Genomic DNA, 14665 nt, shown 5'->3' with positions numbered 1-14665 from the left:
CAACGTACCTGTGGAGATGCTGGGTGAGTAATGTAAGAGAACAGGTGAATGGCACATGCGGGGGGGCGGGGGGGCCCTCCTCTCAGGGTGTCATTGTTACTTTTGTCTGTTTTCATTTTTGTTTTTTTCTTTCATTCTTAGAAAGGTAGGTCCTGTGTGCCAGGTAGGGCATGGCAACAGGAGTCTAGAATTTAGGAGAATGGAGAGGCTACAGTTGGACCCAGTTAGTGTTTTCAAGATTGTGTCTTGACCACTGTCTGAAGTTAGTGGAATTGGATCTGGACAGAATACCAAAATCCCAGCCAAGAGGGTCAGGTATTACTCAAAAAAATCTGTGCATTTGCCTAAGACTAGAAAACTTTTTCCATTCCTCACTGGCAGGTCAACTGATCTTTTTGATATACTTTAATCCAGTCTCAGGAACAAGCATCAGTGACTCTGGCTAAAAGCTCTAGGTAAGCAATAGAAAAACTTTTGGCAGTAATGTCATTATTGGCATTTGAGTCAGTTGTTAGTGGCATTTATTATCCCCAGCCCCAAATCCTTCATTTAGCTTTTATGTGTTTTTTTTAGTTTTACTTCCCTGGATTCTTTTCTTCTCTTCAATTGTCGTAAATCAGTAACAGTTGAACTACACTGTCAAAATACAGTATTTTTTTTTTAAATGAATGAAGCTCTTTGTTAAGGAATGGTTCTTTCTCTAATGCAAATAATTACTTTCTAATTGTTCTGTAAGATTATACTTTACTGCATATATTTTTAAAGCAGGCAGCACCTGCAAAGTAATCATCTTATTTACCATTTTAAAAATTAAGTAGCAAGTCTATAGGACAATTCCAATTAAATAAAAAATAATTCAATAATGGAAATAGAGTAAGGACAAGGGGGAACATATATTACACAAAGCAAAACTATTTTGAATCACAGCATCTTATGTGGCCTTCCTTAGATTTTAGTGGCTTTTTGAAATGATGGCTCCACACCTTGATTTACTACTCATCCCAAAGTCTAAATCCAAGGTTGTTCTTGGAACATTGCCTCTTCAAAGCATTCTTATTAGGAGCTGAGAGCACCCAAAGAGAGTGGTGAACATTTAAAGCATACAGCATATAATGTAGCTGCACTAATATGAAACAATTGTTCTGTATTAGACTCCAGAGATTGAATTATACAATTCATATCTAAGTGAAAGATGAGCGCCATATTAAGCATATTTCCCCGTCTCTGAAAGCAGGCAGAAAACTTACAAATGCATCTCAACAATCTTCTCCAAAGAGCATTCTTACTGGTCTGAAGCTATGGAGCACTCTGTTCTCTCTTGAATGTACTTTATTATCAATTCTTAAGCAGTTGAAAGGAGGCCTTGAATCTGAACCTATCCCACAATGCCCTTTATGTAGTGTGACTCTCAGAGGTCCCTGCTGCCCACACTTTGGCAAAGACTCATTTAACTTGATAGGCTTATGTATTCTACTCTTCTTTTCAATAGGAGTGGCTGGAGCAGGGTAGAGGCAGAAGATGATTCCGTGTAATGGATCCAGTTACAAAGACTTTTGGAGGAGTGCTGAGAAGAGGTTATATTTGGTGGGAGGAGTGATCCTTTAGAATATGGTATGGCCCAATATCGGTCCTGGAAATAATCCTATCTATAGGAGACAGTTCTACTTCATTTAGAATTTAAAGGGATAGAATATTCACAAAAAATTTTACATTGAAAATTTAATCCCAGCCTGGGGCTTGAGGAGCTAATTTCATCCCAGGTCTCTTTGCTCTACCATTACTGCTTTCTCCCACTTTATCAGGAAAATTTTGTAATACCTTTGTGCAATTAAGAGATACTGAGCTTTGTGCAATTAAGAGATACTGAGTGGCAATTATTGGCTCATTCTACATACCAACTTAATGGCCAGAGATTCTTTGGTTTTAATATCTAGCAAGTTTTACATGAGGCCACTGAATCAACTCTTAATTCATTCAGTAGTAATAGTTCAGTACTATCTTGGTGGTGTATATTATTTGTAGAGATCACAATTTTATGACTTGAGACTTGAGCAGGGCTTAGAAAAGTTGGTGGGGTTTCTGAGTGAGTAGTCAATAGTCCCAAGAATTGACAGACACATGGGGAAAGGAACAGAAGTTGTGGCAGACAATCATAGAAATGAAGAAAAGACAGAAAGAACAGGGAACGAGAAAGAAGTGAATGGTGGAGTGGTGGATGTCCCTAAATCATCTCGTACTGCTGTGCTGGAGCCAGTTTTGAAAGGCTCACCGAAGCTGATTATAGTTTTCTTTTGAACTCTGTTCTGTGATTTTGTTTTGGTAACTTCAAATTGGCACAGTGGAAGCATTTACACCATAGATATTGGTGAATACTACAAATCAGGGCTTTTCTCCCCCCCCCCCAGGGAGCTGGTTGTTCGAGGTTGTTCAATATTTACCAGCATACTATGACCTTAGATGTTTCTTTGTGATACAAGAAGCCTAAATTATCAAATGTGTCATAGCAGGAGAGAGTTTGGGAGACACTGGATTAGTTGGGCAGGGGCCAGTTCCATGACTAGAAATGACAAACTGGAGTTTCTTTTCCCACAGTTGACTGAAATGAGAAGCAGGTCAAGGTATGGAGAGAAGAGGTCAAACTAGTTGAGGAAGATGTATTGTAGGCATTTTGCAGAAAGCAGGAGCAGTCCTATTTAGCACTCACAACAGATGAATAAATGGTGGTTGGGAGAGGTTAAATCTGTATATCACACAAGTTAGAACCAATTATAATTTATTTTACCCAAAGTCCTAATTTCTAACCCCCACACTATAGGCTTCCTCTGTAGACCTCTGCATTCAATGAGGCAGGTGGTGCTCCCCACAACTTTTGGGCTTAGCATCGACATTGTAATCTAGATTGAGCTTTCTAGTGATACCCTATACACAGCTCTGCATGGCAGCCCTGCCTGCGGGTCACATCTCTGACTCTATACACATGAAGAACATCCCCAGCCAAAACATCCCTGCTGCACTCCAGAGCAAACATCAGTTTCCCCTCCTCTTCTAAGTTTATAACTTTTTCTTTATTTCTACTGCCTTCTCATTCATTCATTTATTCATTCAATAAACATTTGTTAAAAGCCTGTGTGCATTGTGAAAGAAAGAGGGAATTCAACCTAGGAAGGCCTACTGGAGGGAACACATGTGTGTGTCTAATTTGGAAGCTGCAGAAGAAGAAGGAGTAAAGATGTGGGTTTGAGGACCACAGATGGGGGGCTAGACTTTCTAGGTCATCATGGAGACTCCATCTGTTTTGACTATTTCTCTTCAATATGAGCAAAAGCCTTAGCCTGGCAACTTACTCTTTTCTTCTAATTTTCTTTCATCTTTTGTCTCTGGCCATTATCCAGGACCAGGTGGATCTCACTGACTTAGATATTCTCCCTTCGGAGATCCTGGTGCCTTCTGTGCCCCTACCCCCAAAGTGAAATCACTTTAGATACAATAATTCTATATGATATTTTTGCTTATCTGAAAAGCATAATTTAATTCTATTTATTGAAGTGGACTGATTCGTATAAAGTGTACATAGTAAATCATTTTGAGTTATTGATTTGGTAAAAAGGTCTATGGTTTGAAACAATTTTACATTTTGATCATGTGACATTATCCACTGAATCTCTTCTGATTTACATTTATTTATTTTTAATTGTACGTTTATTAATGATAAATGGAGTTCAACTATAAACGACTATAGAATTTCATGAGATATTTTAAGGAGGTGTTAGAGTTAGGAACGTGTGGGTGGGGAGCCATATATGAATAAAGATAGTTTCAGTCAGATGTGAGAATCACACTTTGAGAAAGTGTGGTCTCTGGACCAGAAACATCAGTATTACCCAGGAATTTATTTCAAATGCACATTTTTGAGCCCCACCCCAGGCCTGAATCAGAAATTCTGCAAGTGGGGCCCAGTAATTTACATTTTGACAAGCTCTGCAGGCAACTCTGATGTTAGCTAAATATGAGAATCACTGATTAAAGTAATACTAACAAAGTTAGCAACAATCAAAGAAAATTTTAAATGAAGTGGTACAGTTATGTCATTAACTCACTTTGGTCAGACCAATACTTGTTTGGATCCTTAGGCAGATTTTCTACTTACTGTATTCTTAAAAACCAAAAGTGTTTCAGCATTTTCACTTCTTTTGCAAATAACCATTAGACAGACTTGTAAAAAGATTGATTGTACACTTTCATTTCCTCAAGCGGTCATTTATTCTTTCAGATAATACTCATTCTCCAGGCAGCAGACAAAAGACTTGAAGACATACACAGCTGAAGGAAATGAAAAGGCGACAAGGCTAAGAGAACAAAGATGAGCATTGTCATGGTCTGGAGGGTGGTGGTGGAGGAAGCCTTCTCTACGCTGGTGCCTCTATTGGAACTTTCAGGAAATGAACATGTGTGTTTTGTGTTTTTCTCTTTACACCTCAAGAAACTTGGAACAATGATTTTCTTTTATGGAGAAGCTTACATTTAAGCAGATGAAAAATTAGCCCCAAGAATAGAAATACAGAATCAAAGTCCACAAATTTAATTGTTGCTTCCCCTGGTTAGCTGATCTTCAATTCTGATATCTTCCTCTCTGGTGTAGGGGAGTAAGGGTTATACCCATTTTTAAATTCTTTGTTGTATTATGACTACTAATACACAGGGAAAGTTTCTATGCATTCATTTATTCAATAGATATTTATTAGGACTCACTGTTTATGGAACTGCCCAAGATACTGTGGGAGATACAAGGGAGAGGACAACATCAACCCTGTTCGCAGAGTGTTTGAAGTCTACCAGGACTTCAAATGTGTCCATTGTACACATAAGCATAATAAAAGCTAAAAGTAGGTGTGCCATACAATGGATCAAAATCAAAGGCTGTAAGAAGAGAAAAGGCATTCCTTCTAGCTTTGGTCAGATTTGGTCTACAATCAAATCAAATTCTTACTAAGTTCATATTCTCTTACTGACAAACTAAACTGCTGCAAAAAATAATCCTACCCCATGGGAGATCTTACGGTCAGACCCTAATTGCCCTAGCTCAGTTTAGAATGTAGCTTTGAAAAGAATGACAAAAGACCTTGAAGAGGCGAGCAACAGATTTTGAAATATCTGGTCTATAAGGGTAAGAGACTGTATGATGCCAAAGCCTGGGGGTACCCAGCTGGGGTCAATCGATCTTAATTGCTAACACCTAGAGGTAATTAGCAGTAATTACCCAAAGGAGTGATGGGATGGCCAGACTGACTTAAAGGCAGCAATTCCAGGAGCTCCTAGCATGTTGGGAACCTACCAGTTTCTAGGTAACCATAAATAAATTAGGTTTCCCCAGCAATTTATGTAGAGAGTTTTAAAATTGCATTACAAAGGACCCCTGGGGCAAGCTTTTATAAATATATTATTAAAACTTGTAACCCTTCCTATCCAGAGGTGAAGTTTATTTTCTCACACTTTGAGTCTGAGAACTTGCTTTAACCAATAGAATATCGGGAAAGAGAAATTGTGCAACTTCTTTTGCTAGTAAGTCTTACAAGACCTGCACCTTCCACCTTCACCTTCTAGGAACATTGCCCTGAGATCAACTTGTGAGGCAGCTGGTCTAGCCTCCCGGAGGAGCAGTTTTGTGGAGAAGACTCAGGCATTCCTGCCAACAGCACCAACTCCAGATATATGAGTGAGTGCATCTTAGAGTCTCTGGCTAACAGTGTACTAAAGTGTTGGACACTCAGAGTAGATCATTTTAACACCCCCTTTTTCCCTATGGCAAAATTATATTCAACTACAATAAAAATTATAATTTTCTTTCTTAGTTTTAAAGCAAACAATTGGCAAGATAACGAATGTCAATTTCAAAGATATTCATATTGAGCAAAATATTTCACAGATGAAATAAAAATTATATTCAACAAAAAAATACTTCAGTTTTCACCTTGCCTCAGTTTGAAATTTTTTTTGCACAGAAATTCCCAAGAGTAAGAATGATTGTAAAGACAAGGAAACACAACTTGAGTTCCTTCTATTCTGTGATTTTATCATTGCTAATTTCAAATCTACTGATTAAACACAAGAATATGTAGTACCATGGAAAGAGGGATGTAAACTGCGCACAACGAAAGCTTGAACAAGTCCTAATCGCTATGAAACTATTCTTAAACATATGTAACAGACACTGGGGGGGCTGGGGGTTGGGGGGCGACTGTGTGAGTTCTCCAAATTAACTTCTAGGTAGAACACAATGTTTATGAAAAGATAAGGAATAAAATGGGCTAATTTTAAACTTCTGTAAATGTTATTAAAACTCAAGAGCTCCAGTATTTGTTCAGAAATTAGGCCAACACCCTTCTTCGGCCGCCTGCTCCTCGGCCTCATCGCTCGGCGGCCTCTGCCTGGCCTATCGCCTGCCGCCGGCGTCGGACGGGCTGGACCTGAGCCAGGTGGCGGCGTGCACCAACGAGTACAAGATCATCCGCACCAACGAGAAGGAGCAGCTGCAGGGCCTCAACGACCGCTTCGCCGTGTTCATCAACAAGGTGCATCAGCTGGAGACGCAGAACCGCGCACTGGAGGCCGAGGTGGCCGCGCTGCGACAGCACCACGCCGAGCCATAGTGCATCCGCGAGCTCTTCCAGCGCGAGCTGCGCGACCTGCGCGCGCAGCTGGAGGAGGCCAGCTCGGCGCGTGCGCAGGCCGTGCTGGAGGGCGACGGGCTGGCTGAGGAAGTGCAGATGCTGCGGACGCTAAGGCGCCGAGGGTGCCCTGAAGGCGCAGCAGCGCGACATGGACGGCGCCAAGCTGGCCAGCCTGGACCTCGAAAAGAAGCTGGAGTCGCTGCTGGACGACCTGGCCTTCGTGCGCCAGGTGCACGACGAGGAGGTAGCTGAGCTGCTGGCCACGCTTCAGTCGTCGTCGCAGGCCGCGGCCGAGGTGGACGTGGCTGTGGCTAAACCAGATCTGACCTCGGCGCTGAGGGAGATCCGCGCCCAGTATGAGTCCTTGGCCGCTAAGAACCTGCAGTCCGCGGAAGAATGGTACAAGTCCAAGTTCGCCAACCTGAACGCGCAGGTGGCGCGCAGCACCGAGGCCACCCGGACCAGCGGCGAGGAGATCCATGAGTACCGGCGCCAGCTGCAGGCGCGCACCATCGAGATCCTGCGCGGGGCCAACAAGTCCTTGGAGAGGCAGATCCTGGAGCTGGAGGAGCGGCACAGTGCCGAGGTGGCTGGCTACCAGGATAGCATTGGGCAGCTGGAGAATGATCTGAGGAACACCAAGAGTGAGATGGCACGCCACCTTCGGGAATACCAGGACTTGCTCAATGTCAGAATGGCTCTTGACATTGAGATAGCAGCTTACAGGAAACTACTGGAAGGTGAGGAGACACGTTTTAGCACCAGTGGGTTAGGCATTTCGGGGCTGAATCCACTTCCCAATCCAAGTTATCCGCTCCCACCTAGAATCAGTTCTACAACCTCCAAGTCTCATCCACTGGGCTATCACTTAAGAAAGAGGAGGAGGAGGCATCTAAGGTAGCTTCTAAGAAAACTTCCCAGATAGAGGAAAGTTTTGAAGAAATATTAGAGGAGACAGTGATATCTACTAAGAAAACCGAGAAATCGATTATAGAAGAAACCACCATTTCAAGCCAAAAAATATAATTCCATTGCTTTAAAAAAGTTAATGCTTAAGAGGGAATGATACGCATTTGACTTGTTGAACAGCCTATTCCTGAACCATAACACCTGCCACCACTATAAAATATCTTCAAGGCTTCAGTCTCATATTTAGTATTGAATACTTACCTTCTGTAATAAGAAAACCACCCCTTAGATTGAAGTAAACTGCAGTCCTGGAGCAATCACAGATGAATTATCTACGAATACAGCTCTCTGACCTTTAGCTCATGCTTCACAGTGATCGATGATTCAGGTGCAGAGGAAGTACAAACTACGGTGCTAAATCTGTGATCATCGTCATTTGCTGTGAACTGAAATTAAAACTATTCACGCTACCCAGCCATTACCCAGCTAAATAATCTTATTCTAGATACCTAAAACGTAAGATCACTGCCAAAGATAAACTAATGGTCCACACCCAATTCCACTCTGATAGAACTTTCACAAATAATAGGTGTTTCTTTAATGGACACCTTCTACCTCCCTCAATTCCACATATACTTTTCTTCCATGTAGGAAAAAACTAGTCTAGTGTAGTATTCTTCCCATGTAAACACATTTTGGTTCTTCTCAAAAGAACTTACCCCCATTTGTTCTCTTTGGTCAGTGGGTAAAATTAGATGCATGTTGACTATGTCTATGATTCGTGTAATTACTTATCCCTGCCCGTTTCATTTTCTTTCAATTCTGTAGGTTAAAAAAAAAAAATGGCAGTGATGAATTTTAGGGGTTTCCCCCAACATATAAAATAATGAAAAGAATCCCTAGACTTTAGGCTTTCAGCTTACACAAATCCATTTCATTAGGATAAAAAAAACTATTAAGGATGTAGCTTTTCACCTTTACTTTAGAAGCACAGTAAATAGTTATTCCAAACTGTGATGAAGCTGACCTTAGATTTAGTAGTATAAGCTAGAGGAAGTGAGTGTTTCTATGAGTGGAAAAAGCCAAGGTGTCATTTACGTGTCAGTTCATTTGTGGTGATATAGAATTAGCTTTTTCATCCCCTTACCCTTAGAATCCATGTATTCCCCTTCCCACTAGTCTAGGTCCTAAAAATGCCTAGCTTTCACTCTCCTATGCCTTTTACGAGTGCTCAGTGTAGGGTATTTTGTCAATAGAACACAATGCTGCTGCCCCAAAGTGAAAAAAAACAAAAAAACAAAACAAAAAAACACAACCACTTCTGGTCAATCAACACCACCAGCAAATATAAGAAAGAAATCTTTCTCTTTTCTAAAAGACTTCCCCAACACTTACCCCATAGTTGCACAGATGGTGGGGTCCTGCCGGAGAGGAAGAGACACCCAGACCAGAGAAGGGGTGTGCATGCGCCTACTCGCTTGCTAGAAGTAGATTCTGGACAGTCAGCTCTTCATCTGCCCAACTGTGTAGCATCTGCATTGCCCAGTCTTTCATGTGTGCCAAGGCTGATGCAGGCTTTGTTCTCTGTCCAGCAGTCACTTCTGCCAGAGCTGAAGAGTTGCTCCATCTCTGTTCCATGTCTCCTTTGAGAGCTCTGGTGATAAGGACATGATGCTTTTACTGAACTTTCTTATCCTAGCACGTGCTTCAATAGTTCAAGGAACTTGAAAGACACTTTTCTCTTCTTCCTTACTTTTACCCCATCCCTGTCTTTACTCCTCACACTTATTGTAAGACATTAGTAAAATAAAAAATTAAAAGTCACACGAATCCCACAAAAAAAAAAAAAAAAGAAATTAGGCCAACACTTCCCCCCCCCCCCCCCCCCCGCCCCAGGGAGGAGTAGTTTACCACTGACACTGACGCTGTTTGGAATTGCTGGCACATGGTGATAATCAAAGGTAGGCTGATTTCTTGTCATTTAAATTGTTGCTTCAAAATTTACAGATGATGTACCCTATTTTTGCCTGTGCCTTATGTGGACTGCTCCTGCTGACCTATGCTGGGTATGCCTTTGCTTTTGTTACCAGAGGAAGGTATCTGCATGGGTCTGCAGCAACTTCAATTCTTGCCTCCTCAGAAAAAAGAATTTGACTGAGGGGCATAAGGCAGAAGGAGAGACCGGGGCAAGCTTTGGAGCAGGAGTGAAAGTTTATTAAAAAGCTTTAGAGCGGTAATGAAAGGAAGAAAAGTACACTTGGAAGAGGGCCGAGTGGATGATGTGAGAGGCCAAGTTCATGGCTTGGCCTCTTGACTTGGGGTTTTATATGTTGGCATGCTTCCGGAGTCTTTTGTTACTTCTCCCCACTCCTGAGATCTTACTGGGAAGCAGCTGATCACCAGTTTCAGGTGTTTTCTATTAGAGACTGCCGTTCCCTGGCACCAGCTGTGACAAATTGTTACTTTAGAGAGACAGTTAACAACTCCCTGACCATCACCTGTTGGTTGCCCAGTGCTCCTGGTGTGTGTGTCGGGGAGCCCTCTCTTGCCCTGCTCATATCTAATTAGCTACCTACTGTACCACTTTTAGCATTTCACATCCCATCTGACTGTGACTAGGTGAGACCAACAGGAACTGCTCAGTTGACCCAAAGAATCACCAGAAATAATAAATGGTTATTTCTTGCCACCAAGTTTCAGGATAATTATGTAGCCATAGATAAGTGGTGCAGGAAATGATCACTTAGAGTAATTGAGCTAGATTTTTCTTCCTGAGGCTGTGACAATTATAAGAGCTCTAAATATGTGCTGGGTAGAAGGTAAAGATTTGGGGACTATTGTTGATGGTATGGCTTATTAACGGAGGTGAAGTCATTTTAAATAAGATGGGAGAGGTGATGCAAGAAGGAAATGGGGAGGGAAAAATGTTTCTGTGAAGATTGGAGATTTAAAATTATCACGAATAGATTGGTGAGGGGGAGTGATTCAAAGAAAACAGTGTTTTAATTCCTGAAGCTAAATCATTTTTTTGCATCTTGAGTATGAAACCAGACCTTTGGGAATGGGATCTGAATGTCCCTGAAACAATGAGGTATGCTTCTACGTTCCAGCGAAGACATCAAGCTCTGTCCCAAAAGCCAGGATGAAGGACACATTGTGGAGATTATGTTTTCATGGTACAGAGCTTTAACATACTTATTTGGTAGGCAATTTCTGAAGCAGTAGCAAGGATACAATGGTAAAAAATTGGCAAACATCCATCCCACTCATTACTAATAACTTTAAATTTATGTGGTAAATTACATAACCATAGATAAATGCCATTTCCATATCCGGTTTCTGAAATGTCTACAAATATGAAACTGAGTCACAGAAAACTGGAGTGTTATTTTAAACATTTCAGTCCGTTCAGCTTTTGCTTTTTATGACTTTGATTGATTTCCATGCTATCTCAAACATTTATTTCTTGAAGAACGGATTTTTTTGGACCATGATTTGGCAAAGATGATGTGTGTACTATGAAGATTGGAGACTGTGGTTGTCAGGAGAGGTGATGTTCTGTTCAGTAAAATTATACTGAAACTTATCAGGAGGAGAAATAAATTCCTGGAATAATGAAGAGTTGTATGTTTGAACGGTTATGGAATACAACAGAGGGCTGTAGGTAGAAGAACAATGACAGTGAATCTGCAAGTGATTAGGAAGATAGGGCTGAAAATTATGACCTCAGTTGGCCAATGACTAACAAATTGAAAATTTAATTTGGAGCAAACTTTCATGTAATAGTGAGACTTAATTGGTAGAAATTTAGGAATGTCATATAACAGTGGGAAGTATATCTGTCTTATTCAACATGTTATACTCCATAACAACATGGGGTATAAAAGCATAGGAAGAAATCAATTTTTTTATACATTAAAGGTGTGATAAATATTGGACAGATTTCTGGAAGGATATAAAGAGGGAAAAATAGACCTGACATTATTGTGGAATGGACTACAGCATGCCTGGTCAGATGCAGAATATGAATGAAGTTTTCGTGATGCAGATTACAAAACTACTAAACAGGCAAGACATGGATACAAAAGAGTGGCAGATTTTTTATTTTTATTTTTTAACTTTTGGACATTACTAGAAGTCTCCTATTAAAAACAGAGGTGTTGGTACGTGGTTAATTTTCCTAGCTGACAGTGAATTATAAGAAAACATTTGTAAGAAAAAATTTTGAGAAACTGCTGGTTTGGATTTATTTTAACCAATAAGAAAGACCTGTTGATAAAAGAACAGTGTTAGGAAAATTGGGACAGAGATAACCATGATATAATAGAAGTTTGTTATAGGTACACTGGGAAAGGTGACTTGGTCAGACCTTATACCAGACTTCTCAAAAGAATACTTCAAAAAATTCAGAGAAAATCAAGTTGAAATTCCATGGCCAAGACTCAAAATAAACCAAAGCTAAGATGAGGTAGAAATTCTTAACAGTAGTAACAGTGATAATTGAATTTTTATTATAAGCTAATTACTCTGCAAGACACTTTGAATACATTATTTATAGAAAAACAGTTTTTTCTCCTCTTGGGGTCGTTCACCACTGACACCAAGAGGAGGGAACAAAAGTGTATGTGTGGTGGGGTGTCAGAGGGACACTGTGATGGCTCATAGGTCTCCTCAGATATTTTTAAAGGTTACATGTCAAAAATTAGGGAGGACATCCTAAATAAAAGGTAAATGTAAAATTGTGGCAGAAAATTGTAGGAAAAATGTTATGAATATCGTGGGCTTAAAATGTGCTGAGGCTTGGGAATGATGGCCACTTAAAACAGTTCTCAAAGGATGGACTTAAAGGCTGCTGTGGCACTCGTGGGATAGCAGTGGCAGCCTTGCTCAGTGTTCTTGTCTGCCTAAAAAGAAGAAGCTTCTAGCTGGAAAGATAACAAATACAGCTACAGAGCAGTGAAATTTATAATAGAGGAGTAGATGGCAAAGAGGCTCTTGCTCTTTTAAATGTTGTTATCTCTGCATCCTGGCTCTGAACGGACTTTGCAAGAGCCATCCTGGGAATGCTGTTGTGATATATTGTGCACTCCCAGAGGGTGTGTGAATAAGACAACGACAAATGCTCTAATTTAGAAAAGGATAAAAAGTCAGCTGTAGAAGCTAATATAATTTTTTAGTTCTTTCAGGGTTTGTTTCCTCATCTGTGATCCCACTGAAATGACCTCATCATGACATCACAGCAGCTTATGCATTTTGTCATAACTACTTGCATATATACTTTTATCATATTTGGGTTGGGAGCGCCTTAAAAGCAGGGACTGTCTTATGTTCATCTTTGTGTTCTTAGAGGCTGTTGAACTGCATGGAATCACAGGAAGGACTTTTGCTTATTGTCAGTCTCTTACTCCTTCTCCTGCTGTCTCGTGTCCTCTCCCTTCCTTGTCTTCTTCCCATTCAGCACATTATGTTGAGCTTTGATGCAATTAAAAGCAAACTTCTTCCATAGTTTATGAAACTTTGGTTGTCTTTTGACCTCTTTGAAAAAGAAACTGTAATTTTTTTTTTCTTTTTTTGAGACAGAGTCTTGCTATATTGTTCAGGCTGGTTTCAATCACCCAGGCTCAAGCAATCCTCTTGTCTCAGCCTCCCAAGTAGCTGGATTACAGGTGTGTGCCACCATGCCCAACCTGAAACTGTAATCATTTATCTAGTGTTTTCATGTAGGAATTTCTTCCAGGCATTTGTTGGAAAATTAATGTATTTTTCCCAATCTTTAATTTTGGGAAAAATTAGTTGAGAATATTAGCAAAAGCATTATAATTCTCTTGCAAGAATTAAAGCTTAGCAGTCAATGTAGGGAATCCACTGATGCCAAATTGAAACCATGAGCAGGAAGTGCTGATGTGGAAAGTTGAAGATTTGAAGGTCAAGGTCGACATGTTCCGGAGCTGGGACAGGAGCAGGTCTGAGAGAAGTAGTCACTATCAGGAATCATACTTCCAGCTGTTGTTTGTCGGCAGCCCTGTCTGCAGCAAACTGTCGTTTCTGAAAGTAAATATTAATAAGCTTATACGCATTCTATATGGTATACAATCTTATCAATGGTGTTTCAAGAAATGATGAGTTTAGAAACAAATCCTAAAAATGGCATTTCAATAAGTAATTCTGGGTAGTGATGGTGACCTTTCCAGGAGATCAACTGTTATGTTATTTCAATTACCTAATAATGTTTGCTGGCATTTTTCAGTGTTTTAATATTTGCTATAGGCTAGGTTTCTTGTAATTACTGTTAAACATGTTTCTTATTTATTTTTATTTATATTTATTTATTTATTTATTTTGAGAAGGAGTCTTGCTCTGTTGCCTGGGCTGGAGTGCAGTGGCTCGATCTCAGCTCACTGTATGTTTTAGGGTTCCCCAGTAAAATAATATCCTATATTATATATATATATATGTATATATATTATATATATATATATGTATATATACACACACACCCACACACACATAAAATCACATACATATATGATGGAAATTAGCTAATGCGATTATGGAGACTGAGAAGTCCGAAGACCTGTCCTCTGCAAGTTGGAGAACCAGGAAAGCCAGTGGTGTGATTCAGTTTGAATTCAAAGATCTAAGAATGAGGAACATCGATTTTTCCCACTAGGAGGAGATGGATGCCCTAGTTTAAAGAGTAAATTTGCCATTCTTCCACCTTTTTATTCTTGGATGCCTGTCCATATTGGTGAAGGCAATCTTCTTTTTTATTTATTTATTTATTTATTATTATTATACTTTAAGTTCTAGGGTACATGTGCATAGCGTGCAGGTTTGTTACATATGTATACTTGTGCCATGTTGGTGTGCTGCACCCATCAACTCGTCAGCACCCATCAATTCGTCATTTACATCAGGTATAACTCCGAATGCAATCCCTCCCCCCTCTCCCCTCCCCATGATAGGCCCCGGTGTGTGATGTTCCCCTTCCTGAGTCCAAGTGATCTCATTGTTCAATTCCCACCTATGAGTGAGAACATGCAGTGCTTGGTTTTCTGCACATGGATGCAGCTGGAGACCATCATTCT

The 14665-nt window shown here is 40.3% G+C and overlaps 1 pseudogene; it reads left to right on the top strand.

Moving 5' to 3' along the window:
• Positions 1–8146, top strand: part of LOC103218284 (alpha-internexin pseudogene) — a 90389-nt pseudogene extending 82243 nt beyond the window's left edge.
• The last annotated feature ends 6519 nt before the right edge of the window (positions 8147–14665 follow it).

Source organism: Chlorocebus sabaeus, chromosome 10 (assembly GCF_047675955.1).
Source record: "Chlorocebus sabaeus isolate Y175 chromosome 10, mChlSab1.0.hap1, whole genome shotgun sequence".
Lineage (NCBI taxonomy): Eukaryota > Metazoa > Chordata > Mammalia > Primates > Cercopithecidae > Chlorocebus > Chlorocebus sabaeus.
Note: the sequence above shows the minus strand (reverse complement) of the source record. Positions and strands in the feature narration are given on the sequence as shown.